Genomic DNA, 12,203 nt, shown 5'->3' with positions numbered 1-12,203 from the left:
ACTGGGTGCCGCAGATATTCATGGCGGATTTCACCCTTTGCATTGCAGCTGAATGGGGTTGTTTTGGCGGCAAGTCCCAGTCAGGTGATATGAAATTATTTTCAGTTGCAAAAACGTTCTACAGCAAAATCTGCTGTGTAGAGGCACCCTGTGGGTGGCTGCGCGCGGTGCAGAAAATCTGCATGAAATCTGCACTATTTTTTGCGGGATTTTACGCAGATCTCATCCTTCTATTGAAAAGGATGAAATCTGCACCAGAAAAGCACAACAGTTGACATACTACAGATTTCAAAATCCACACATTAGGTCAATATCCGCACCTAAGAAAAAAAAAGGCGAAGTGCCCATGAGCGATGTCTAATCTCATACACTTTGCTGGTACTGTATTACGCAGAATTTTTTTCGCACGGAAAAACCACATGTAATCTGCATGGTGTGCAGGTAGCCTTGGTATCCCCTTTGTCCCACCTGCTGCTCTGTTCATTTCAGCGGGCCTTAAGGGGCACGAGGCTCACGATCGGTGTGGGTACCTGCGCAAGATCTAATAGTTATGACCTAAATCATCTTCTAATCGCTCCACTTCTTTAGGGCCCATGCACATGGCCGTTGTTTTCGTTCACATCCAATCCGTATTTTTTCTGCAGGTCGGATGCAGACCCATTAATTTCAATGTGGGCCGCAAAAGATGCGCACAGCACACCGTGTGCTGTCCGCATCCGTATGCCCGTTCTGCGGCCCCTCAAAAAAAATAGAACATGTCTTATTCTTGTCCATTTTACTAACAAGGATAGGACAGTTCTGTTGAGGGCAGGACGTTCTGTTCCTCAAAATGCGGAACGCACACGGCCGGTATCCATGTTTTGCGGATACACAATTTACGGACTGCAAAAACAGGAACGGACATGTGCATGAGCCTTTCGATGGATATTTAGCTCAGAATGGGGCTTGAGTGAAAAAACGCATTGCATCCGGAAGCAAGTGCGGATGCAATGCGTTTTTCAAGAAATGGTTGCTAAGAGATGTTTGTAAACCTTCCGTTTTTTATCACGAGCGTGAAAAACAGATCAAAGCGCACTGCACCCGCGCAGAAAAAACTGAACGCAATCGCAGACAAAACTGTCTGAACTTGCTTGCAAAATGGTGCGAGTTTCACTGAATGCATCTGGAGCCAATCCATATCGTTCGTGTGAAAGAGGCCTTACACAGCAGACACCCAGTGACAGAGTTTGTGAAAGCTCCGATCACAGACTTTTAACCGTTCCAATGCCATCATCAATTGTGACCACAGGATCTGAGCTGTCATTTATAGGGTGACTGAACAGCCATACATGACGAGATCACAGAAGTCGTTTGGTTGCTATGGCAGCCTGTGCCTTCTGAAGGCTCCCTGGCCTGCATAGTACAGTTCCTATTAATCCCTGCTTATGACTAGGCTTAATAGGAACACAGTAATTCTCCTATAGATCAAGGGTCAGCAACCTCTGGCACTCCAGCTATTGTAAAACTACAACTCCCAGCATGTTCCATTCACTTCTGGATTACATTCAGACTGGTGTTGGATAGGGCAAAGTTATGTAGAGGCCAGCACCTCTTCATAACTTAGGCGGATCCACCGTCAGCTATAGCTTAAGGCTACTTTTACACTCACGTTTGGTGTGGATCCGTCATAGATCTGCACAGACGGATCCGTTCAGATAATACAGCCGTCTGCATCTGTTCAGAACAGATCTGTTTGTATTATCTTTAACATAGCCAAGACGGATCCGTCTTGAACACCAAAGTCAATGGAGGATCAGTTTTCTATTGTGCAAGATTGTGTCAGTGAAAATGGATCCGTCCCCATTGACTTACTTACATTGTGTGCCAGGACGGATCCGTTTGGTTCAGTTTCATCAGACGGACACCAAAACCCTGCAAGCAGCGTTTTGGTGTCCGCTTCCAAAGCGGAATGGAGACGGAACGGAGGCAAACTGATGCATTCTGAGCCGATCCTTTTCCATTCAGAATGCATTAGGGCAAAACTGATCCGCTTGTGAGAGCCCCGAACAGATCTCGCAAACGGAAACCAATACGCCAGTGTGAAAGTAGCCTAATAAATGTGTCCCTTAGTCCTTACACAGTCCATATACGTTGTAACGCTCCAAACTTCGAACGGAACCTCACGAATAGCTGCTAGAAGACGAATAGGAAACGCACCCAAGCGGCTTACACTCCTAGTAATCAGTCTCTAACAGCATACAGTGAATCCCCCCAAGAACGAGACGAGGCTCCGTGTTGAGGCTCAAGCAGTGGACACCCAGAGCTGTGTCTTTATCGTTCTTATATAACATTGTTACACACTAGTACCACACACAGGGTTTTGCAAAAACAACCAATAAACACGTACAATACAGTAAAACACTCCCACACAAAATCCTCCCCTCTGCCTGTGATACAATTACCTTACACAATGGGTTGATGTAATTATCACAGGCAGGAGAATACACAATGTCTTTTGTCCTGGAGACAACCGAGGACTAATTCAATTATCTCAGGACAAAAGGAAATCGCCAATACACACGTGGGGACAATAGGACAGACATCACTAATTAAATATACAATGTCCCAACCATTACAGTAACATAGACATTTAACATATCCCCAGATGGCTTGGATCTGAGCGCTCAATATATCCAAACAGCGCTCAGATGCCACAAACACAGTCAAATCGCCATGGGGTTTTAGTTTAGCATGGGCTGATGAGAGGGCCCATAATCCTGGGGCAAGAGGCTGGCAAGCAGGCCCCTCCAAAACCCAGTGGCGAGGTTAGTTTCGCCACATACGTAAATATAAAAAAGTTCAGAATTCAAAAACATAAAACATAAAAACTATAAAAATGTGGTTTCACTGTAATTGTACTGCCCCCCAGAATGAAACGTAAATTTTACCACAGAGATAATGCCTTAAAAATAAAATCCATACAACAATGGCAGAATTCCACCGTTTCCATTACATCATGTAATCATGAAGGGGCAGGGAAGGAGACGCGGTTACCTCGACTTCAAGCATGACTAGAAAATAGCGTGGGCAGAGGATAAAAGAACGTTTTCAGAGCTTTTGCCGCATCTGACTGCTGAAAGAAAATGATCATTAGAAACACACTGCTGGTTACTCTCAGGTACTGCTGGCGGCTTGGGGTGGATTTTGGAGGTGACAAGTTCCCTTTAATTTTAGAACATTGGGAAAAATCATTACAGTTTCACAAAAGCCTTGATGATCGATGGCGGCAAAGAAACGTCAGAGAGTGGTTATCTCGTCCATTGTGCGTGTTGTCTGAAATCTACGGACTGCAGAACTAGAGATAACTTTTCTCTCTAGTTCTCTCTCTCTGTTCTTGAAATAAGTACATGCTCGAGTTCAGTGACAACACCCTATCATTAGATGGGGAGCCAGCTCACAACTCCAGACAAGCCGTTGCCCTGTACATAGGACATTCGTTCTTGGTTTAGTTTTGGTCACCATTGTGATGTTAACCTAAGCCTGATAGGAGCGCTAAAACAGTTCAGACAGTCGGATGAATACGGGGAAGCCGCATCAAGCCACGCCCCTGGGGGCGGGGTGTATTCCCCTTTAACGCTTGGTGCTCACACGGCCGCATGCGGCCATCCTAGCGCCGATACTTCCACCAGAGTATCGTAGTCTCTTTCAGGCAGGGATATTATGCGAACAAGGTCTCCTGTGTATGGCTCCTCACGAAGTGCTAATGACAAGAGCACAGAAACGCGTTGAGCCACGTGTATTTGATCTTATCCTAAAACCTGGGATTGATCCACGGTACTGGCCATACTAGATGCCAGACTTTAAGCAACATTGAGACTTGGGCCTCTTTCACATGGGCGTCACGTTTTGGCTCAGGGTGCGTCCCGGGTGCATTGCAGCAAATCCGCGCGAGTAGGTACGCAATTTCAGTCAGTTTTCATTGCGTTCCGTTGTTCAGTTTTTATCGCGCGGGTGCAATGCGTTTTTGCACGCGCGTGATAAAAAACTGAATGTACCCAGACCCGAATTTCTTCACTGAAGTTCAGGTTTGGGTTAAGGTGTTGTGTACATTGTATTATTTTCCCTTATAACATGGTTATAAGGGAAAATAATAGCATTCTTAATACAGAATGCTTAGTAAAATAGGGCTGGAGGGGTTAAAATAAATAATTTAACTCGCCTTAATCCACTTGTTCGCGCAGCCTGGCTTCTCTTCTTTCTTCATCTGTGAGGAAAAGGACCTGTGGTGACGTCACAGCGCCATGGTGATGGATCATGTGATGGACCATGTGATGAGCGCAGTGACGTCACCACAGGTCCTTTTCCTCACAGATGAAGACAGAAGTGATGCTGGCTGCGCGAACAAGTGGATTAAGGTGAGTTAAAGGGTTTCTACCACCAGAAATACTGTTATGTAGCTGACTAACATTAGCGATGCGCTAATGTCAGCACTACATAACAGTATGTTTCTAACATTAGTCCCTGCAGCCGTTTTTGTAAAAAATGCACTTTTATTATATGCTAATGAGCCTCTAGGTGCTATGTGGGCGTAAAATCAGCACCTAGAGGCTCCGTCCACTCACCCATTATCCCGCCCAGGTCCAGTGTTGTGCCCGCCCAGCTCCTCTTGATTGATGCCACGGTCCACCGTATCATTGACAAAATCCCGCGCCTGCGCCGTTCACTTCTGTCTTCGGCGCAGGCGCAGTGAGTGAAGGCCGCTCTCCTGATGCCGGCTTCCTCGCTGTGACGTATGATGCGGTGGACCGTGGCATCAATCAAGAGGAGCGGGGAGGGCAGAACAGGGGATAATGGGTGAGTGGACGGAGCCTCTAGGTGCTGATTTTACGCCCACATAGCACCTAGAGGCTCATTAGCATATAATATAAAAGTGCATTTTTTACAAAAACGGCTGAAGGGATTAATGTTAGAAACATACTGTTATGTAGTGCTGACATTAGCGCATCGCTATATCAGTCAGCTACATAACAGTATTTCTGGTGGTAGAAACCCTTTAAATTATTTTTTTTTTAACCCCTCCAGCCCTATTTTACTAAGCATTCTGTTTTAAGAATGCTATTATTTTCCCTTATAACCATGTTATAAGGGAAAATAATAATGATCGGGTCCCCATCCCGATCGTCTCCTAGCAACCGTGCGTGAAAGTTGCACCGTATCCGCACTTGCTTGCGGATGCTTGCGATTTTCACGCAGCCCCATTCACTTCTATGGGGCCTGCGTTGCGTGAAAAACCCACAAAATAGAGCATGCTGCGATTTTCACGCAACGCACAAGTGATGCGTAAAAAAATCACCACTCGTGTGCACAGCCCCATAGAAATGAATGGGTCCGGATTCAGTGCGGGTGTAATGCGTTAACCTCACGCATTGCCCGCGCACGGAAATCTCGCCCGTGTGAAAGAGGCCTTATAGTTGCGAATCCTAGGGAGGTTACTAGTTCCATTCTCTGGGATCATTGTCTGAAGGCAGACCAGTGGCTCCTGTGAGCTGGCCTTCAGACATTCTGTTCAGCTAGAGGAGGGTCTGAGCCGTGTGTCCGTGAGCTCTGACATACTTTGTGGTTCAGAAACATTCGCTGCGTGGTGATTTATTGCTTCATCAAGCCACACAGTGTATGCTCCTCTTGAAGCCTGATTTTTACATATATGAAATTTGGGGCAACACCCCCGTAAGTTTTAAACCAGTAATATCAATAAAGTTTATTTTATTTTAACCCTCCTATCAGGCTTAGGTTAAATTGATTATTGTGTAAGGGTCGCATGCCACTATACTAGCATTCCGTTAGAAATTGGTCACCATTGTGGTTGACTATATGCAGTTTTGGTTTTAACAGAATTTGCAGCAGTGGTGACAGACAATGCGCTCGTTCCTTTTGATTGCGGATTTTGACTGCCCCCCCCCCACGCCCCCCCCCCCCCCCCCCCCTACCATTGAACTCATTGGGGCAAATCTGCAACAAACTCGTGAGCACTCTGCCTCAGAAATTGGCATGCCTCATATTTAAAAATCTTCTTTTCTGTACTGAAAATTTACTCAGTGTGGACGAGACTTATAATACAATTTGCTGGTACTAAAATCTACTATGAATTCTCCATCCACAAATCCAGATGGATATCTCTACATCCGCTAGGCTAGTCTCTATATCTAGTGGTTATATGAACATTTCAATAATGAATTTTGGATCTATTTAGATTTAAAAACTGAATTCTATTCAAGGGTAACTACTGGGCGATGTAAAAAATAAATTAAACTAAATAAAAAATAGTACCGTAAATAAATGACAAAATAATTTACAAATGGCACCAAGCACAAATGCAATTTCTCACGCATAAAACTAGGCCACGTATAGGCATGGTAATGAAAGAATAAAAAAAAGTTATGGCTGCCTGAACATGGAGAGGAAAAACTGAAAAAAAATAAAATAAAAATATTCTGGTCATTAGGGGTTAAACAATCTGAGGTAATATCAACTTCATGCAGTAATAAAGTCAGCGATTTTGGCACGTTTTTTGGAAAATGCTGCATGTTGGGATCAAAAAACATGTTCTGGAAAATAGCAGATTGCAATAAGTGAGTGTGCTTGCCAAAAGAAAAGTTAACCACATATTACATATTCAGCTTCTTTTTCTGAAAAGCTTGATTTATTGAGACTATTTGCCTGTATAAGGCCGAGTTCACACACTGACTGCAAAAAAAGCCACAAACTGAAAAGGCCATGTGTGTAGAGATGTTCTTGTAGCTTAATGGCAATTTGCTGTCCCCAATGCACAGGCAACATCCGTGTGGCTGCCGCAGACGGATACGGATCCATTTAAGTGATCGATCCGTGCGGAGGCACGGAGAGAAACCTCACGGAAGCGATCTGCGGGGTTCCGTGCCTCCGCACCAGAATGGGTCTGCATCCGTGATGCAGTGAGCACACAGCCAGTGCCCATATATTGTGGACCCGCTGTTTGGGGGCCACAACATGGGCACGGGCCAGCAACGGCCATGTGCATGAGGCCTAAGTCATGACTTTTGGATGAGGTGGAGGGGAGGCCATTCCAACTGGATTTATTTGCAGAAACTGCACATAAACCAATCTTTGTAACGTGTTTTCATATTTTGTCATATGCTCCTGCAATGCCAGTCCGGTATCTCACGGACCATGTTCCACGGACGTCTGCATGAGGCTTTATTCAATAAAATGTATCTGTATAGCCCCACCTGCTGTTTTTTCTTTTTCTTATTTCTTTGTCCGGCTCACTGAGATGGCCGCACTGTCCGCACATGCTCAGTTTCATTCGTCAACTGCCTCCTGAGCTGTGATGGGGAGAGCACGGACACGCCCCCCTGAGCTGCAGCAGAGAAGACACTCCCCTTGAGCTGCCAGCTGGATATATCCCCATTAATTGCTCTGCTAGATTTACAGTTGCAAGAAAAAGTATGTGAACCCTTTGGAATGATATGGATTTCTGCACAAATTGGTCATAAAATGTGATCTGATCTTCATCTAAGTCACAACAATAGACAATCACAGTCTGCTTAAAGTAATAACACACAAAGAATGAAATGTTACCATGTTTTTATTGAACACACCATTTAAATATATTAACAATGCAGGTGGAAAAAGTATGTGAACCCTTGGATTTAATAACTGGTTGAACCTCCTTTGGCAGCAATAACTTCAACCAAACGTTTCCTGTAGTTGCAGATCAGACGTACACAACGGTCAGGAGTAATTCTTGACCATTCCTCTTTACAGAACTGTACAAAGATAAATGCTTAAAGGGGTTGGAGGACTCTGTTTCATTTCAGCAATATTCTTGGGATGTCTGGTGTGAATCGTTTCTTGAGGTCAGGCCACAGCATCTCAATCGGGTTGAGGTCAGGACTCTAACTGGGCCACTCCAGAAGGCGTATTTTCTTCTGTTTTAAGCCATTCTGTTGTTGATTTACTTCTATGCTTTGGGTCGTTGTCCTGTTGCAACACCCATCTTCTGTTGAGCTTCAGCTGGTGGACAGATGGCCTTAAGTTCTCCTGCAAAATGTCTTGATAAACTTGGGAATTCATTTTTCCTTCAATAATAGCAATCCGTCCAGGCCCTGACGCTGCAAAGCAGCCCCAACCCATGATGCCCCCACCACCATACTTCACAGTTGGGATGAGGTTTTGATGTTGGTGTGCTGTGCCTCTTTTTCTCCACACATAGTGTTATGTGTTTCTTCCAAACAACTCAACTTTGGTTTCATCTTGCCAGTACTGCTGTGGAACATCCAGGTGCTCTTGTGCAAACTGTAAACGTGCAGCAATGTGTTTTTGGACAGCAGTGGCTTCCTCTGTGGTATCCTCCCATGAAATCCATTCTTGTTTAGTGTTTTACGTATCTTAGATTCGCTAACAGGGATCTTAGCATATGCCAGAGACGTTTGTAAGTCTTTAGCTGACACTCTAGGATTCTTCTTCACCTCATTGAGCAGTCTGCGCTGTGCTCTTGCAGTCATCTTTACAGGACGGCCACTCCTACGGAGAGTGGCAGCAGTGCTGAACTTTCTCCATTTATAGACAATTTGTCGTACCGTGGACTGATGAACAGCAAGGCTTTTGGAGATACTTTTATAACCCTTTCCAGCTTTATGCAAGTCAACAATTCTTAATCGTAGGTCTTCTGAGAGCTCTTTTGTGCGAGGCATCATTCACATCAGGCAATGCTTCTTGTGAAAAGCAAACCCAGAACTGGTGTGGTTTGTTTTTTTTTTTTATAGGGCAGCTGTAACCAACACCTCCAATCTCATCTCATTGATTGGACTCTAGTTGGCTGACACCTCACTCCAATTAGCTCTTGGAGATGTCATTAGTCTAGGGGTTCAGATACTTTTTCCACCTGCACTGTGAAAGTTTACATGGTGTGTTCAATAAAAACATGGTAACATTTTATTCTTTGTGTGTTATTAGTTTAAGCAGACTGTGATTGTCTATTGATGTGACTTAGATGAAGATCAGATCACATTTTATGACCAATTTGTGCAGAAATCCATATCATTCCAAAGGGTTCACGTACTTTTTTTTTCTTGCAACTGTATGTCTGGATCAATGTGTGGTACAGGGCTGGATCTCTTAGAAAGAGATTGTTATGTACTATATGATATCTGATTTTCATTTTTTACATTATTCATGGGATAACCCCTTTAACCCCTTAGGGACCCATGACGTACCGGTACGTTATGTATAGTTCCGATCATCGGCAGGCGGTGATCGGAACCCAGTGCCTGCTAAAATAATTGAGCAGACACCTTGGCTAAATGCGCCGGGGGGGTCTTGTGACCCCCCCCCCCCCCCCCCCCATGTCGGCGATCACAGCAAACCGCAGATCAATTCAGACCTGCGGTTTCGGAAGTTTCTGATCCCCGCGGTCATAACCTTTACTTTAATGTTTAACCCCCCCCCGTTGCCCTCTTTGTTATCTGCTGGCGGGTGCAGCGACAGGGAGGGCGGTGCGGACGGTGCTTGGGGGGGGGGGGGGGCGGGCAGGCATGCGATCATCCGCCCGCCCCCTCTGTCAGGTTAGCCAAGAGGTTTGTAGAGTGTCAGCTGGCACAGATGCCATGCGTTTAACCCCTTCCATGTCGCGGTCTGTAGGGACCGCTGTATGGAAAAGGTTAAGAGGGAGGGAGCTCCCTCCCTCTCCCATCGGGGGCTGCTGTGCCTTTTCAGCCCCCGATGGGAGAGGGAGGGGGCCCCCCTCCCTCCCCATCACCCACAGCTCTGCTGTGGCAGAGAGTGATGGGTACCATGTCAACCGGACGCCTTCACAGGCATCCGGCTGTCCATGGTACTGATCAGAGGCTGTCCATGGTGCTGATTAGACTTCTGCTAAAGGCAGAAGTCTAATCAGACTTTGTAAAGTGAAAATACAGTACACTATATAGTGTATTGTACTGTATTATACAGACATCAGACCCACTGGATCTTCAAGAACCAAGTGGGTCTGGGTAAAAAAAAAAAAAAGTAAAAATCAAAAAACACATTTTTTTAAAAATAAAAAAAATATAATTCTCTACACATGTTTGATATCACCGCGTCCGTAATGACCTGATCTATAAAACGGTCATGTTACTTTACCCACACGGTGAACGCCATAAAAAAAAAAACTATGATGAAATTGAAATTTTGACCACCTTACTTCCCAAAAAAGGTAATAAAAGGGATCAAAAAAGTCGTATGTACGCCAAAATAGTACCAATCAAATCGTCACCTCATCCCTCAAAAAATGAGACCCTACCTAAGATAATCGCCCAAAAACGGAAAAAACTATGGCTCTCAGAATATGGAGACACTAAAACATGATTTTTTTTTTTTTTTGTTTCAAAAATGAAATAATTGTGTAAAACTTACATAAATAAAAAAAAAAGTATACATATTAGGTATCGCCACGTCCGTAATAAACTGCTCTATAAAAATATCACATGATCTAACCCCTCAGGTGAATACCGTAAAAAAAAAAAAAAAAAAAAAACTTTTTTTTATGGTGTTCTCTATGCGGTAGTATTAAACTGTTACCTTCATTCTCCAGGTCAGTACAATTACAACAATACCATACTTGTGTAGTTTTTCTTGCGTTTTAATACAGAAAAAAAAAAATTAACTTTTATCATCTGACCCCTAAAACTTTTTTTGTAGTTGTGTATGGAGCTGTGTGAGGGCTCATTTTTTGCGGGGTGATCTGTACTTTTTAGTGATACCATTTTGGGAAGGTGACTTGACAAAAAAAGTGGCTGGCCATTTTGAATTTTTTTTCCGTTACCCCATTCACTGTATAGGGTAACTATTGTTATATTATAATAGTACGGGTGTTTTCGGATGCAGTGATGCCTATAATGTTAATTTTTGTTTATTTAGATTTTGGGGAAAGGGGGGTGATTTGAACTTTTATATATATTTTTTTAAATGTTTTTGAAAGTTTTTTTTTACGTAACTTTTTTATTTTATTTTTTTAAATCGCCCTGAGTGACAACTGGCAATCATTAGGCTGCCCTAGGCTGCCTATTGTGTTCTGTGATGGCTATATAGCCATCAAAGAGACACAATTTACTATATACCAATACAGTGCTGCTACCTGCTGGCCTGTATTGGTATATTCCAGTAATAGCTATCAGAGCCTGCTTGAGGCTTCAGGCTATTACTGTAATGTAACAGGTTTCCCAATCCCAGCTGGGGAACGCTGTTACAGACTTTGGTGTCTGCTCTGCTCAGATCTCGTGGTCACATTTGGCCATGGCATCTGAGGGGTTTAATGTATGCAATCAGCTTTAGGGCCTCAGCGGCTATGGCGCCCGCTGCTCGTGCAAGCGGGTGTCCTCTTTACATGTACGGGGGAGGTCGCCAAAGGGTTAATAGATTAAAAATAATTACCTCGAAAGGTGTCCATAGCCTTTAAAGAGTTTTTCTAAGGTTTAATTTATTGTAGAGAAGTGCCAGATGGTCTGTTGAAATAAAAAATAAAAATAAAAATTACCTTAACTTCCCGAGCCCCATGCCATCCATTGCCGCAAATCAGTCTCCTCCACCTGGCTGCAGCTGTAACGTCCTATATACCACAGCAGCCAATTACTGGCCTCAGGCATCTTGCGGGTACACCACTGAGGTCAGTGTTTTCGGCAGCAGAAGTATGTGGGATGTCACTGCTGCAGCCAAAATAAGTCCATAGCTGAGGGAAGAGGACGGATCGGATTATTACCAGTATCCAGATTGCTTGTGTTTTTCATGTCTTGACGAAAAACTGAAGAATAACAATCTACATCTCCCAGCGACCATCAGTGAAAGACATATTGCATGCGGGTGCCTTCCTTTCTTTCACACAAGTCCCATTCGCTTCTATGAAGTCAAGGCGGCGTGAAAAATCGCACAAAATAGAACATGCTGTGATTTGTAAAAAAAAAATCCTGAACGCAGAAATGATGTGTGAAAAGCAACATTCGTGCACAGACCGATTCAGTCCAGATGCTATGCGTTCGCTTCACTCTTCGCATCTGGATGGAAAACTCACTTGTGTGAAAGAGGCCTTAAGCTTGAGATATCTATTGGTCAAACACTTGGTCTGCAGACTGCTATCTCTACTGATATCCCTCTGTACACCTGCATGCTCTGCTTGACGGTGAGGGCCACTGCCACATACATTTGGCGTT

The 12,203-nt window shown here is 44.1% G+C and overlaps 1 protein-coding gene across 1 annotated transcript in view; it reads left to right on the top strand.

The window, feature by feature from the left end:
* Positions 1-12,203, top strand: part of MOGAT1 (monoacylglycerol O-acyltransferase 1) — a 38,310-nt gene that overhangs the window by 1,025 nt on the left and 25,082 nt on the right. The gene's annotated exons all lie outside the window — the stretch shown is intronic.

Source organism: Bufo bufo, chromosome 4, assembly GCF_905171765.1.
Source record: "Bufo bufo chromosome 4, aBufBuf1.1, whole genome shotgun sequence".
NCBI classification, from domain to species: domain Eukaryota; kingdom Metazoa; phylum Chordata; class Amphibia; order Anura; family Bufonidae; genus Bufo; species Bufo bufo.
The sequence above is the reverse complement of the archived record's forward strand: the minus strand, read 5'-3'. Positions and strand labels throughout refer to the sequence as shown.